General features: G+C 39.4%; 1 protein-coding gene, 1 long non-coding RNA gene and 1 other non-coding gene across 5 annotated transcripts in view; 1 reads left to right on the plus strand and 2 right to left on the minus strand.

The window, feature by feature from the left end:
• The window catches only part of LOC145542437 (uncharacterized), a 53,077-nt gene that overhangs the window by 32,854 nt on the left and 3,914 nt on the right, over window positions 1-16,309 (plus strand). For both annotated transcript variants that reach the window (XR_014079852.1, XR_014079853.1), the window contains exons 3-4: window positions 14,496-14,576; window positions 15,721-15,776. This is a non-coding gene — a long non-coding RNA (uncharacterized LOC145542437). The remainder of the gene's footprint in view (window positions 1-14,495; window positions 14,577-15,720; window positions 15,777-16,309) is intronic.
• CSRNP3 (cysteine and serine rich nuclear protein 3) overlaps window positions 1-16,309 on the minus strand; it is a 198,911-nt gene that overhangs the window by 32,694 nt on the left and 149,908 nt on the right. The gene's annotated exons all lie outside the window — the stretch shown is intronic.
• On the minus strand, window positions 324-430 carry LOC145543893 (U6 spliceosomal RNA). Its single transcript, XR_014081138.1, has one exon. It is a non-coding gene; the product is annotated as a U6 spliceosomal RNA (small nuclear RNA).

The following is a 16,309-nucleotide window of genomic DNA, read 5'->3' on the forward strand; positions in this document are numbered from 1 at the left end:
GTTATATATATACATATATCCACTCTTCTTCAGATTTCTTTCCCATTTAGGTCACCACAGAGCACTGAGGAGAGTTTCCTGTGCTAAACAGCAGGTTCTCATTAGTTATCTGTTTTATACGTTGTTGTTGTCTGTTGCTAAGTCCTGTCCGATTCTGCGATCCTACGAACTGTAGTATGCCAGGCTTCCCTGTCCTTCACTATCTCCCTGAGTTTCCTCAAGCTCATGTCCATTGAATCAGTGATGTCATCCAACCATCACACCTTCTGTCACCTCCTTCTCCTCCTGCCCTCATTTCATACATAGTAGTGTACCTATGTCAAAAAAGTCTGGAACACTTCACAAATTTGCATGTCATCCTTGAGCAGGGACCAGGCTAATCTTCTCTGGATTATTCCAATTTTAGTATAAGTGATGCTGAAGCCAGCACTCTAAATTCAAGTTTCAAGTGACTTTCACAAGCAAAGCATTCATCTCCAGCCCCTGCCAGGGACCAATTCGCTCATCAAAGGGAATTGGTGCTGGGAGATGGCATAAGGAAAAAAGTGAGAAGCATAATCAATTTGAGGTTGACTCTGCCTTGACCCCCCAGACTTCTGGTCTTTGATCAAGGATTCAGTAGGGATAACACAGGATGTTTTTTGAATACTTGAATAATCTCGAGAGAGTTAAGGGACTATTATTGTTCCCAGATGGTAATGGATATAATTACTTTCCTTTGACAGAAGAAGTTACCCCCTTTTCTACAGCAAGCCATTGAAACTGAGAAAGACTAGAGAAGGCCGTAGGTAGCTTTGAGCAAAGAACTCTTCGGGGAGGAGAGGTCTGGGTACAAGGATCCAGGGGCAGCTTAGGGACATTAGGAAAAGATAAACCAAGACTTGGTGAATCATTGCGGTGATCCAGTTTAGAGTTTCATGCAATCTGTTACTACAAACCACTGCTACACATTTTGACAATCTATACATAAAGTAAGGATATTTGTACATAGGCCAGTTTTAATGATAGAGGTGTGTAATCACAGAGTTTGAAAACTTACTAATACACAAGTGGTGAAGCTGTAAAACTAGTAATGATAATTGGATAATTTCAAATGCTGCTTCTATTGATGAAGTTTTATTTGTGTGTTGACCACGTGCCAAAGCCTAAGTTCTTCATAGGTATTAATTCATTGAATCTTCATACCAATACAAGCATTGTTGGAATAGGTAGACTGTTCAATTTTATAAATGAAACCAAGGTCCAGAGAGGTGAAGCGATTTACCAAAACCTCACAGCCGGTAGCAGAGCAGCCTGATGTGAATGCAGACAGCATCAGTCCAAGGCTCAAGCTGTTAATCTTAGCAATCTCCTGCCCATTCTTAGTTCTGGAATGGGCTAAGACTCTTTTTTTCTCCCTTCTTATGTTCCATGACATAACTATGTTTGTCAGATCAGACTTTAGTCAAGGATTGCCATCCATAAAAATAAAGAGGGCTTATGCCAAGGTATGGGCTTCTCTTGTGGCCCAGCTGATAAAGAATCTGCCTGCAATGGGGGAGACCTGGGTTCGATCCCTGGGTTGGGAAGATCCCCTGGAGAAGGGAAAGGCTACCCACTCCAGTATTCTGACCTGGAGAATTCCATGGGCTGTAGAGTCCATGGGGTTGCAAAGAGTCGGACAAGACTGAGCGACTTTCACTTTCATGTCCCATGAGAATCAGCTTTCAGGACTCAGAAAAAAACCCTAGAATTATAGCAATGAAAATCTAGCTGCATTATTAAGAAAACAGGAAGAGAGAAGGCAAGTTGCTTTTGTTTTAGAAGCAGTTAGAAGCAACGTAGGTAGTAAACTGTTGTAAGCCTCTGCTGTTTTATTACCAGAATGCTAGTGGCCTGGAGCTATAAATCCTAAGGACACAGGCTTTAAAGTCAGACACACCACTAGGCTCATTGCTAACTTAGGTCAGTGACTTAACCCCTGCTTCTTTATCTCAAATTTCCTAGGGCTGTTGTGACAGAGTAGAGTTTATAAACATGAACTCTGAAGCCAAAACACTTAGTTCAAATCCTGGGTCTGCCATTTGCTTGTGGTGTGACCTTGGACAAGTTACTTACTCCCTCTGTGACTCCTGTATTAATATAAAATAGTTTCAATAATAAAATCCACTGTATAGTGTTGTTACAAGGATTAAACAAATTAATATTTGTTAAGCATTAAACAAAGCTTGGCGCATAGTAAGTACTATGTAAGTGTTCGTTAAATAAAAATAAAGAAATCAATAAGTCATTCATATAATTTGAATTGACATAAATCATTTATATAGAGCAGTAGAGTATGTGAAATGGAGAGATCAATGTGTGTTAACTATTCATTGGCAGGGACTAGTCCCACATGACAAGTGTTCTACAATGAAAATGCTCTATTCTGTATTTTAAGTGTACAATATTCTGGACTTTAAATACTTTTATTTTTCATTTTTGGTACATTTTTGTCATTGAGTATCTGACATATATATACACCTGACATAGCTGACATATATATTTTGGGAATTACACAAGGTCCTAGGGTTGTAGCTGAATACGAGACAAAAGGTACCCCAAGTGAGGTTTAGTCTAAGGAAGATATTTTAATCTTGATTTTATGGAGGAGAAAATAGAGGCCCAGAGTGGTTCTCATCCAAGGTCACAAGCTGGTGGATGAGACGCACGTTCTACTCTGTCTGGCTTCACGCTGGTGCCCTTTGCATCTCCCTGTTCTGCTCTTTCTCCTCAGGTGTCAGCATACATGCTTCACTATTCTCAGTTTTGCTCTTTCTGTGTTGTGGGTACTGCAAATCCTGTCCGTACTTCAAAATTGTAGGATTTAAGTAACACTTTTCTTTTACCTTCAACAAGAATTGATTTACATTTATCTGTCCATTCATTTCTTTACCCACCCATATTTATCACCATTAACCTGGGGCCAGATCACTAAGATGATGAAGATAGTGATTCCTCATTATTCATAGATTCTGGATTTGTGAATTCACCTATTTGTTGAAACTTATTTGTAACCTCCAATCAATACTTATGGTACTTTCATGATCATTCACAGACATGCATGCCCAGAGCAGTGCAAACTCTGAGTAGCCTCACGTTCTCAGCTGAGGCTGAACAAGCCGACTGCTTGAATCTATTTCAGCTCTCCTATTGTAAACCAGCATCCTTCATGTGGTATGTTTAGTGTCCCAGGATATGCACTTTGGAGTTTTTGTTGGTCAGTTTGCTGTTTGAAAGGGCCCCAAGCATAGTGCTGAAATGTCCAGTGTTCCTAAGTGCAAGGCTGTAATGTCATGCTAGATAAGCTTTGTATGGGCATGAGTCACTGTGCTGTTGACTATGAGTTTAATGTTAATCAATCAAGAATAAAAATTAGGTAAGCTTCCCCGGTAGCTCAGACAGTAAAGAATCTGCCTGCAATGCATGAAACTCGGGTTCAATCCCTGGGTTGAGAAGATTCTCCCATAGAAAGGAATGGCAACCCATTCTAGTATTCTTGGCTGGGAAAGAAAAGCCTGGTGGGCTACAGTCCATGGAGCCACTGAATCGGACACAACTCAGCAACTAACATTGCCACTACTACCTTGAAACAGAAACACACTAAACAAAGTATTAATTGACCCATGTATGAAAGCATGACCACAGGCTCCCAGAAACCTAACCCTATATTTCCTAGGAGCAGAGGTTCAGTATTTGCTAATTTATTGTTTGCTGCAACTTTATAGAACACAACTACTAGGAATAATGAGAATTAGCAGTACTATTTCTCTGTTCATGGGCCATTTTTCTAACAATTGACAGTTCAGCAAAGTTAATAGAAAAGTGACAAAAAGTGGTACTTAAATGATTAAAATATATAAAAAGTGTTCAAACTCACTAATAATCAAATAAGTAAAAATCAAAACAATAACAAAATACAAATTTTTCACATTTAATTAGCAAATAATGCAAAATTGGAATAATCTTAAGTTGTGGCAATAGTACAAAGAGATGAGCATTTTTTTATACTACTGATTGGTATATAAATTATTACAACGTTTTCAGAAGGCAAGTTCTCAATGTATATACCAAGAACCTCAGAGAAGGTTCATCTTTTTTTTTTTTCAATAAAAATAATTCTGGATCTAGGAATTGACCTTAAGGACACAGTAATCAGAAGTTTTAAAAATTATGTGTCCAAACATGTTCATTAAGCTATGTATAATAATGACAAACTGAAAACCACCTAAATGGTTGACATTGTAGAAATGCTTGAGTTAAAATAAGGCTTTGTCTATATGAAGGGACAGTTTTGTAGCCAATAAAATTAATAAGATTTTGCAGATATTTTAATAATACTGGAAAATGCCTGATACAATGTTCAGTATAAAAAATAGATTAGAAAAAAAAATGTTTAACAATATATAACACACAAAAGAAATACCGAAAAAATATACCACAATGCTAATATTAATCATCTTGGAGTGATAGTATTACAGTTCCACAAAATCCATTTCTTTACAGTTTTGAATTTTCCAACTTTTCTGCAGTGAATGCCACAAAAAGCAGAAAACTTATAGACATAAATTATCCATTTTGTACTTTAAGATAATTCTATAGCTTTTGAATGTAAGACAATAAAATTGTTTAATGCATTCATGAAGTGGCATTACTATAAATGAGTCATCTTATACGCTAGCATTTATGACCATATGTTTCATATTTTCAAAATTCCATTAAACATAACCACAAGTCCTTACACATAGATTCCATAGAGTAGGTTTAAGACCCTAAACTACTCCAAAATGGTTATGAATGTGTCATTCCTTATCTATCTCATCACAATCAGCTAAGTACTAATTCAGAGACAATGAGGATGAACCTAGAAATATGTTAATAACTTCATCTCCATTAGCATTCCAGGTATATGATTAGAATGTTCTTTTTTCACGGGACATCCTCACAATCGCTGGACAGGAGTGTTTATACCAATCTCTACATAAAGATTCAGACAGTTTAAATCAGCCTCATTCTTGGTTCTGAATTCAAATTCCATTTCCTTGTCAGAACTCAAGTTTTCTTATCGAGAACCCTAGTCTCATTAAGTTTCCTCCTACTCAGAACTTGGTTTTATTTCTTCAATTCCAGGCTACTTTATGAATAAGACTTGTTGAATCAACCAAGAATCAAGTCTCTATGACCTGCCTATTTCCTTGATCCCACAATATCTTCTGCCATCCTTCTTTTCACCATATCAGACATTTTAGCTAAAAGGAAATAATTGGCCTAGATCAGAGCCATATGCCACAACATTGTGAATAGGATTGCTGATTTTCTTACATAGGGGTCAACCCTACTGCCCAGTCCCTACTGCCCTCAGTCCCAATCCACTAGTCATAAAGCAAATCTCTGTGTGCTCTGCTCCAGCATTGGGAAAAAGCAAAAGAATTTGTCTGTTATCAGTCAACTAATGCTTAATTCTCTAATTACTTAAAAAATAATACAAGAGTAGGAGAATTATCATGATGGAATTTTGGAATGGATGGGAAAAATATCCATGTTTTTCTAGAATACAAATATATGTGTAGTTATATATACAAATAACATAGAGGTATGTCTAAATAGTCATATATCCATTTGTTTTAAGTATCTGGTTGATTGCTAATTTGGTTCTAGTGAAGACAAGGTTGTACATGGTAATAGTAATTACCTCTCCTGTGTTGCACATCAATGCTATAAGTTATGAGAATTAAATGGGAGAGATGAACCTGAATAAGGCAAATACATCAGCACTCCTGAAAGCACCTCAAGGCATATGTCTATGATGAAGTTAGAACAGTTTTCCTCATATAATTATAATAGTTTTCCTCATTTCAGATCTCTGAAAACACACAGATCATCTTCCTATGTTATTCACTCCTTCAAATAGTTCCTCACATATAAACGCCTAATTTATGCACCCAATTATGCAGGCACACATTCATATTTATTCATTCACTGAATAAACATATATTAAGCACCTATAACCCTGGCAATTTCTATGTGGCTTCCGCATAAATTGCCAATCTGCTGACATAATTAGTTTGCCAGTGGCCCCAAGCTGATAAGACAAGGATGTTCATTTGACCCAATGGAAGACATTGTTTTTCTTAATGTTTATAGGAACACTACTAAAACAGTGTCATGTGTTTATATAGATGTAGGAACTTGTTACAACAAAAACCAGGTTTCTTTACTCTTTAGTCTGCCACTCCCATGCTGTGTTTGAATGTTTGGGAGAGGAAGCTGGAGAGAGCTAAAGGGCTTTGCATAATGAAACGATGTGCCTTGCAGCTCTCAGGGGAGCAATTCAGGAGGAAAACAGAGAAGTATAGAGGAAGAATAGAGCTAGGAAGAGAAGCAAGGTTGCACTTTTTATCATGCAACGATTACCTATGAGTCTGAAACAGACTTTCAATTCTACAGAATCGTGTCATTCTCCTGTGCAATCCTGGTGCGCTTGCATTGGATGATGGCTACAACTCTGAGATGACTTCTGCCATCTGACACAAAATCTAGACCAGTCCAGACTAGTTTCACCATTAGGTGAGATACTGTGTGTAGGCAAGATAATATTACCTCATATGTAAATGGTATAACAAATAAGATTAGGGATTCAAAATAGCTATTTGTACTGCATGTACCAACACTCTATGATGCCATGTTTCTACCCGCATACAAATCACACACTTGCTCTTTCTTACTTGCTGTCTTTCTTTCTGCTTCAACAAATGGCCATTTTACTAAATGGTCAACCAACTTATTAAAGCAGATATTATCCTGAGAGTAAACTCTCAGACGTGCCTTGCGAATAAGGGTTATGGTTTCTGAAGACTTTGGAATTTAGTTTCCATTTAAAATTCCTTCTTTCCCTGGGAAAAAAATAGAGGCAGGGTTTTGTCAACCTGGATGAATCAAATTGCCCCGTGTAGTACTGGGATACATTTTTGATATATATATATACGGAGAGAAAAAGAGTATGAGTTTCTCCAAGTTCCGCCCACTCATCTCCACTGTGATCACAGTTAAGTTTTTCAAACAGAAAGCTAGAGGATGAACCTCACTGGCGCCCCGAGGGCTCAGCCTCCCCGTACTGCTCTGGCAGCTCTCCCACTCATCAGACCCTCTGCTGCGGGGTTCTCAGCGTGGACAGTAATTCACAGGGGAGAGCAATCGGCTCCCTCTGCGGAGAACGCCCGGAAGGAACTCCAGGCGCCTCCTCCCCCAGCTGCAGCTCTGCAGGGAAGGCTCTGCTCAGGACCGCACTGGCCAAGCCCACCAGTCGGCTGGGCCGGGAAGGCACCGGGCACCGTGAGCACGCCGGCGGACACCAAGATGAACAACCTGTCATTCCTTCCTAGACAAATTGACAATATAGCAAGGAACACAGAAGTACCTAAAATAGCAAGCCAACAAGGCGCTAGAATGGCTTTCCTCTAGAGATTGTGTTAGCTGTAGTTTTCCGACACTGCTGCTGCTGCTGCTAAGTCGCTTCAGTCGTGTCCGACTCTGTCCGACACTAGTGTGCAATAATTATCGCCTAGCAGCTAAGTTTCTTCATGATGATGAGAGCAAGGAGCATGCTTCACGTCTTTATCTTTTCAGCCCCTAGCACAAGGCCTTGCACACTTTCTCGTGTAATCCAGGTCTCTGTTCACATGCCTTTTGCTCAGAGAAGCCCATCCATCATTCTTCAATCCTTTCCCTCCTTTGTTGTCAGAGGCCCTATCACTGCCTGATGTTATACATTTGTCTGTTTGTTATCATTATGACCATCAGCATATAAATCTACAGGGCCTTATCAGTCTTTTCACCACTGTATCTTCAGTGCTGGAACATTGCAGAATGGGTGCTCAATGCATATTTTATAAATAATATTTTACAACAAATAAATACTTGTAGAATGAATGGATTGCTTTAATATTATAAAAGGAGTAGGAAATGCTATGAAAACTCAATAGAGAAATTCATCTTGGCTACTGAAGGATCAGGAAAGGTTTTATGGAGCAGGGCCTTGGAAGTGTGGGTAAGATTTCAATGGTACTGAAAAGAACCCCAAGGTTGCCAGTGGCAGAACACAATAAGGACCACAGAGTGGATGGTTGCAGATGAAATTCTGTTTATACTTTAGTTACTAGTTAAATTTAACAGATATTTATTGAGCACCTACTATGTGCCAGGCGCTATTTTTAGCACTGAGGAAGTAAACACAGGAGTTAGACACAATACAACACAGAACAGATCAGCTTGGCTTTAAACTCAGATCTTGTGATCAGGAGACTGGATTTTTAGTCTGTTCTCAGCGGGGTGTCTCAGAAAGCTTGTAAACTAGGGGATTGAAGTTATTAGGTGGAAAACAAAGAAAGGCATTAGAATGTTGAATAAAGCAAGACTAAAGAAGCTCCAATTATCAGAAGGGATTTCTTTCTTCTTGTAATTAAAAAGTAAATATTTCCCAGGCTGGTTCATAAGAAATTCTACAAAAATAACAAGATCAAAATAATGATGAATGCCAGAATCTGAGGTTTCATGATAGACCATTGCATTCTTCCTTAAAGATAGAAACCCAAAACCTGCTGACTCTGGGAGGTTAATGATCTGTATTCCAATGTACAGGTGATACAAGTGATAGAAACAATAAAAGACAGTCCTGGTTGTCTTCCTTTTAACAATATTATTGCATTATCGGCCCTTTGGAGTGAGCATCCCTACGTTTTAATCACTTGAAATGGTATTATCAGGTAATGACAGAGATGAAGGCTTTCAGAGACAAGGAATCAGCTTAACCATTCAGTGAGCATCTGGTTCACTCAGGTGGTCCTTTTGCTACGTTTAAGGTGACAGGAACATTTGCGTTAAGCATGACATGAAAGAATGGTCAAATATCACAGACTGTATTAAAAAAAGAGAAAGAAAATAAACATTTTTCACATTTATACCATAGCACTCAGTGTTTTTCAGGTTTTATCTCATTAATTCTTGGCACAGTTCTACAAATGAAATAAAGGGCTTCTACTCTGCAGATAGGAAATGGAAATTGACAGCTGCCTAAGTCGTTTCGTCCATGTCGTTCAATTATACTGGAGAGTGCAAATTCTGATAAACACAGTAGCAAAATAAAAATGTGGGTGAATCATGAGGTACACCACAACCATATTTACTGGGACTATCCCATGAGGAGATATTCATTTAATCCAAGGTTTTTTTGTTTTGTTTTTTTTAATGAATCACAGTCAAGTATTCTACTGGAGAATTTCTTTAAACACAAATGGTTTCAATTTGTTGATTTCTAGATTTAGGTTTGAAAAATGTAAATGTAGGACTCTCAAATCCTATTGCAGGGAGAGACTGTTGAAAGAGAAAACAACATTTGGTTTTTCTTATTTCACTTTCTTTTTTCTTAATAGGATGTCAGGCTTGCAACATTGCTAAGAAAATACAAAGAACATTTTCTCACTAAATTCAGAATTAGTACCTAGGCAGTATTCTAAGCATTTATACAACACTTAATGGTATTCTATTATTGCTAGTGTGAGGATGGTCATATTTCATTATTGTTTCTAGGTTTGACCACACTGTACAGAAATTGTGAAAATACTCCAAGCAATTCTCGAGTTGAAAGCTTTAAGTGCCAACAGTATTTGAACTCATCACTTTGAAATAGGTTCATGCATATTTTATTGCAGGGGTCAACAAACCTTTTTTCTGTAAAAGGCCAGATAATAACATTTTGGTTTTGCAGGCCATTATGTCTCCTGCAGCTATTCCACTCTGCTGTTACAGTGCAAAGGCAGCCACAGACGATGTGTAACATGTAAATGGACAAGGATGGTTGTGCTCCAGTCAAACTTTACTTACTAAAGCAGGAGACAGGAGAGGCTAGGCTTGCAATGACTATAGTTTGCTGAACTCTGAATTATAAAATAGATTACTGCTATAAAATATCATTTAAACAGAAGACATATTCTGATTGCCTGATTACTAGTTTGTGCAACTGATCTGTTTTCACTGCTGCCTCTTTTATTGGGTTGAGGTCTTTCAGAGCATGGAGTGCATCTGGCTTTCCCTTAATATCCCTGGTATATTAAGGGCAGGACAACTGGGTGGTTGCCAAGGGTACCTATTAGGGCATCCATAACTGGGTATTAGAATATCACAGGAATAAATAAAATATATGTGCCAGTAAAGCTGGATTTCCAGAGACTGGCAACTTGTAAATTGGTCTCATTCCCACTAAAGTATATAAAAAAGCCTTCACTGTCACCACTTATCTTTGTTGAGGATACACACGGCACACACCCCAGGCTGCTCCTTGCAAGGAAAGGAACAGCCATTTCCCTGCACACACAGTGCCCACCCCCACCCAGCTACTAAGTCAGTTGCCTGAAGTTGTAGTCACTGGGAGCTGAAATACTGGAAGTGCCTGATATATGGCATAACTACTGTTTACCAGGAACATGTGATTTATTTTATCATTTAAGTTAAAAACCATCTTCTATGCCTCCTCAGAAGTGATCTGGTTCAGAAAATTGCAATAGCGAGGCAATTACATTTAAGTTGTAAAGCTATATAATGTGTAGTGCAGGTAATAAATCTCTCATTTTAAACATAATGAAAAAGGTATACAAATAATTGAAAACCCTGGTCCTAGTAAGAGGATGTGGAACAAACAATTCATCTCCCCAGGGCATCCACACATTCCTGTGTGTCCCTGGGTAGGCTTTCAACAAATGTTTGTTGAATGAATGAGGGCAATAGGCCTTTGCTCCTCCAGTTTTGAGGTATCGAAGGGCTGACATGGAACATGTTGAATATTAGCAATTTTATGATAAGAGATGTAAAATAATTTCTGATAAAATTCCCACTGGAGGATAGCTGTGCAAGGTCATTGTCTCTTAAAATGGTGCTGAAATTCACCATGAGGGAGAGATATCCATGTCCAGGGTAAATATGAAGTGTCTACCTTATTTTTCATCTGGTATCTGGGAGAAAAAGAGATGCTGTGGAAGAGCAGTTTTTGGGGGGATCCTGGAGACCCAGGCTGGAGAAATTATTGGCGTCCAACTGAAGGGACAAAGCTCCATGGCAGGTTCTCATGAGTACCCAAAATGTATCCACTACTTGCTACAGCTAGTGCCCCAGGGAGGATGTGCGCTAACATCCTCCCTGGATGTGTTGTGTGTTGCCAAGAAAGGCAACAAAGCAAGGTGAATAAACACTGGAGGAAAGGGAATCAGATTTAGCAGTAGAAGAAATAAAAATTGCAATGCTAAATGCTGTTTTAGAAGAAAGAGAAAAGACCAATCCAAAATATGTATGCATGATTAAGATTAATACATTGTTCACTAAAAACACTAGAATTTAATTTTTCAGGCAGAAAAGGAGACAAAAAGGAGCTTTAAAATGTCTTTAAATATCAAAGAACAAGCACCCTCGGATGGTGCACCCCAGGTCTTATTTTTTTTAGTCTATATACAGATACGAAGATTAAGTCTGTTGAGAGTCTTTGAAAGAAAGCTTGTTTTAAACAATCAAACCCACCTGACTACAAAAGAAAAAGCTGCAACCTTTCTTTTAAGTGGTTGAGAACTGAACCACAGGAAATCAGCTTAGACCCCTCTAGATCTGAGAGAAGGACAAGTCTGCTGAATACAGCAGGCAGGGCGCCTGGGATTAAAAGAGGGAATCAATGAACAGTAGAGTGCAAAATGAAGATAAATAAAGATGAAAACTTTTAAATGGAATAAAGAGAGGGTGATCAAATAGGACTAATGCTCAGCTGATGCTTCAGGTTTTCACAAACCCAGTAATTTGATGCTTCTGGAGTTTCATGTTTACTAATTTGATTTCTGAATCAAACATAACTAGAGATAGCTTCACTTCTCGCTTGGAGACTATATCACGGTATCTGGAGGAAGATTACACTCTGCCTCCGACTCTGCCCTCTCTCCTGACTTGACAGGTACCCAAATGACCTTATGATGCTTCAGCTACTTCACAGAGATAGACGGATCACATGCACCCTCTTGAATTCAAAGCATGTGGGAGAAAAATCATGGGTGCTTTTTCTATGTGAAAGAGGTGCGTGAATTGGGGAATGAGAAAGCACAGCTACTCCAAGTGAAGTGAATGTGGGAGAGTTCCAGGATCATGGGATCCGTTGTTGTTGCACATTATTTAATGAGTCAGGAGGAGGCAAATGGTAAGCATACACAGTGGTCCTCTATCTATCCATGGGACCCGAAGCAGAAAGGAGGGAGGAACATCAGGAAAACAACTTGCTGAGAGCCTGAAGAAGCAGATCACCCCTCTGAGCAGGGTCATATGTGATCATGCATATGCTCTCAAACTGTAATGTGTATCACACTCTAATATGTATCCATAAATCGAACAGGCTGAGGCTAAAAACGAACCATTCTCTTCTTCAAGAATTCCACAATGGCTCCAAGAGAGGGCATCAAAAGCATGGTTTGCATGTGGTGCAATCAAGTGCAATGTGAAGGGAGAAGAGGGGTTTCAAAATGGAGAGACTGTCAGTGTGTCCTTTTAGACGAGGGGGAAAAGGCTATTTCTAGCAGATTGCCACAAATAGTTTCTCAGTAAAAGTGGGCTACGCCTACTTCAAGGGTCCAGAATGAAAGAACTCAGGGAAGCTACCTGTGGCTGCCATAGCACAGCAAGAGCAGCTAGTGTGAAAGAGCTTGCAGGCAGGATGGCAGAGGATTTCAGGCCATGGAAAGCTCAGCTTGGATGACACAGAAATCAAGAAAACAAAAAGGAAATTATTGCACCTGCTGAAGAAAGGAGATGGGTGGGCTTATATCAGAGGCAGAGGTCTTCTCAGGCTTTGAGGAGAATATTGAAGGGGAACATCCAGCCCAGTTAAATGGGTTCCACAAGGTCTCAACACCATCAAGTACTGGGTGACAAGAAGAGTCTTTAAGAGAATATCTGAGAAAACCAGGTGGTAGTAAAAGAGAAGAGTCTCACAGGAGCTGAGGGGTGTTCAAAGGAAGCCATGGAGAACCTCTTCGCTAAAGCGCATGAAAGCATAAAGCCAGAATAAGCAACATGTATCACACAAGAAACAAGGAGGCCGGAGATGCCGTCTATACAATGGCGAGGGGAGTGTTGCTGGAGAAAGAAAGGAGGAAGCTGTTCATTGTGCTCCTGGAGAAATGGGATGGGATTAGGGGTATGGAAAACTAGAGGCAGGAGTAGGGATTTTCTATGGTTTGAGGACAAACATAAGTAACTTTATCCTTGTGTTAAAAAAGCTTGGCAGAATAAAGAGTTTTCACACTGGGAGAGATTGGTCCACCCTGGGGTGAAGCTACTTGGCCACTGGGTACAAAGAGGAGACAGCGGGGGCAGTAAAAGGTGTTGGCAGCAGGCACAAAGAAACTGTGCATCTTGGCAGTGAAGCAAAACAGGAAGTTTTAAGATGTGTGCAGGTCTCACCGATGCTTTGCACAAGGAACTATTGAGTGTTAGCAACACACGAAAACTTTGAAGAAGAAAAGACAATATTTATGCACCTGAAAGATACCAATCTGTATGCACTGTCAGGATTAATTTAATAGTTTTTGTGTTAGTTACTACTAAATCTTGCTTTTGGCCCTTTCCACTCTCCTGCCTAGAATATTCTTATCCCAGAATAACCACATTGCTCCCTCTGTGAATTGCTCCTTATTTATTACGGGTCTCCGCTTAAGTTTTACATTCTTGGAGCGGTCTTGTCTTTCCCTCTTTTCTTTGACGCCCTCCTTTCCCCTATTTTATTTTTCTTTAAAGTGCTTACAAGATATGTATATTCATTATCTGCTTTCCCACTAAAATGTGGGTTCCTTGAGAGCAGGGTAACATCTGTCTACCCGAGGCTGTGCCCTCAGAACCTAGAACTGTGGCCAGCACATAAAAAGCAGTCCACAGGGACTTCCCCAGTGGTACAGTGGTTAGGATTTTGCCTTCCAGCGCAAGGAGTGCTGGTTCAATTCCTGGTTGGGGAGCTAAGATCTCACATGTTTCATGGACAATAAGCCAATGATTAAAAAAAAAAAAAGCAATGTTGTAACAAATTCAATAAAGACTTCAAAAAATGGTCCACATCAAAAAAATCTTTAAAAAAAACGTGCTCCGTAATATTTTTTTTGAATGAAATAACTGGTCATTGGCCCCATATTACAAGTGAGAAAATGAACTCAGAAGTTTAGTAACTTGGCTAGGACACAAACAAAATGATGGAGTCGAGATTTGAAATTGAATCCTTTGGACTGTCATGTTGTTTCAGTCACTCTGTGTGACCTCTATAGAAGCAGAACATGTATGTCTGAAGGGCAGTGTGACACAGTGTTGGCTTCCCAGCCAGAATGGGATTTCAATCCTGGCTCAGACACTATTTAGTTTCCCACCTTCTTCAGGCTTTGTCACCTCTCTTGTCTGTTTCCCCTTTGTAGAACAAGAATATCTACCTCACTGGGATGTGGAGATTAACAAGTATAACGTCTGACACCTAAGCAATTCCTAGTGAATGAAAGGTGAGACTACTGGAGTGGACAGAATAAATAAAAGAATGAGGTGTTAGGAAGGAGGAGGAAATAGGGAAAGGCTGGGAAGGAAAGGTGAGAACTTCGGTGTTTTTGGCTTTCCTTGAGAGCTGTAGGATGGAAAGAAGGCTTCTTGGTTAAGAAGCAAACACCAGGCAGCTTTTGTAAAGAGGGAGGCCCTCTAAGGGGAAATGTATGAGGCCCCAGTTTAACAATGGAGGAGAGCAGCTGGCCAGCAATGGACTCTGTAGATACCACGGTACCTCAGAACGGTGAACCTTCATAAAGTTGCAGGGATACAGGATGAGTAAGTCTAGACAGCTAATGTACAACATGAAGACTCTACTTAATGCTGTACTGTAGATCAGAACTTTGTTAACAGAGTAGATTTTAGGTGCTCCAACCACACACACACACACACACACACACACACAAATGGTAACTATACGAAGAGATGGATATATTAATTAGCCTCACTAGAGTGATCATTTCACTGTATATGTATATAACAAGACATCATGTTGTATATCTTCCATATATAAAATTTTTATTTAAAAATTACAAAAAAGAAAAGGTATCTTGACACTTTATGGTAAAAATGAAAAAAATCAAGGTGACATTTTAAAAATAAATCCTACATTGAGTGTATACTTTAAAATGTCGATTTTATTTTATGTGAATTTCAGCTCAATGGGAAAAAAATACAAGACGGAAAAAAATATAAAACAGGTGAACGCACAGAACATTTGTTGTAATTTAAATCCCTGAAAGTGAGGAAATTGTGAGCTTACATCAAAGGGGGAAAAAGCCTGCCTTTGGAGGCCGTTTTAGGAAGAAGAAAGGGCTGGCTTGAAAGAAGCCCTCTGTGTGATTCTGCAGCGCTGGCACGGAGGCTTTGTTCATGCCCTCAGGAGGTCCCACGGAACCAGGTTGGGGCGTAGATACGCACAATCCCAACACAGTTTTGTGTTTTGATAAACCCTTTAGCTTCTGAATATATAGGGAAAAGCCTAAGGTAAATAAAATATTTAATAAAATGTCCTTATTAAAAAGACCAAATTATACAAAATAAGGGCTATTTTCCTTCTACTCTTTCCCCCTAAATTCCAGGTTGACTTTTCTGAATTATCTTTAGGGCCCAACCCAGGATGAAAAGAAGAAACAAAGCAACTGACTGGAATAACAGAGCAGGTAGCTAGGACTCTTTTGTTATTGTTTGCAGGGATTGGAGGGGTGGGGTTGGCAAGAGAAAGCTCCAGGGAGGAACAGAAAAATGAGGCTGATAGACTTCCTGTGGAATCCAGGGAAATGCTAGACAAGGAGAACATAACTTTTGCAGAGAGGAGACAGTAACGGTCATTTCACTTGAGGTTGCTCTAAAATAGAAAGGAAGGGTGTTAGAAAAAGTGATGGTAAGAGACAAAAAGCTGAGGCAACAGCCACCTATAAGTGGAGTCTGAGGTTCAAAAGTGGGAACTGGAAGAGAGGGAGAGAGATTAATGACATCACACCATGATATCTGATAACCAAAGATTCTGCTGGGCAAGGAATCAAAGAACAAATAAACTAAATGTCATACAAAAGGCCTGGGCAAGACTCTTCAGAAAGGTGAGGGACAAGTGGATTTAAAGGCAGGAGGTCTGGGTTGGAGGAGGAGAAAATGGGATGTACAGGTGTAGAATAGCATAGAGACTGATAGTTCTTTCACCAATATTTTGACTACT

This window comes from Giraffa tippelskirchi, chromosome 3 (assembly GCF_054371585.1).
Source record: "Giraffa tippelskirchi isolate mGirTip1 chromosome 3, T2T-mGirTip1v1.2.pri, whole genome shotgun sequence".
Taxonomy (NCBI): domain Eukaryota; kingdom Metazoa; phylum Chordata; class Mammalia; order Artiodactyla; family Giraffidae; genus Giraffa; species Giraffa tippelskirchi.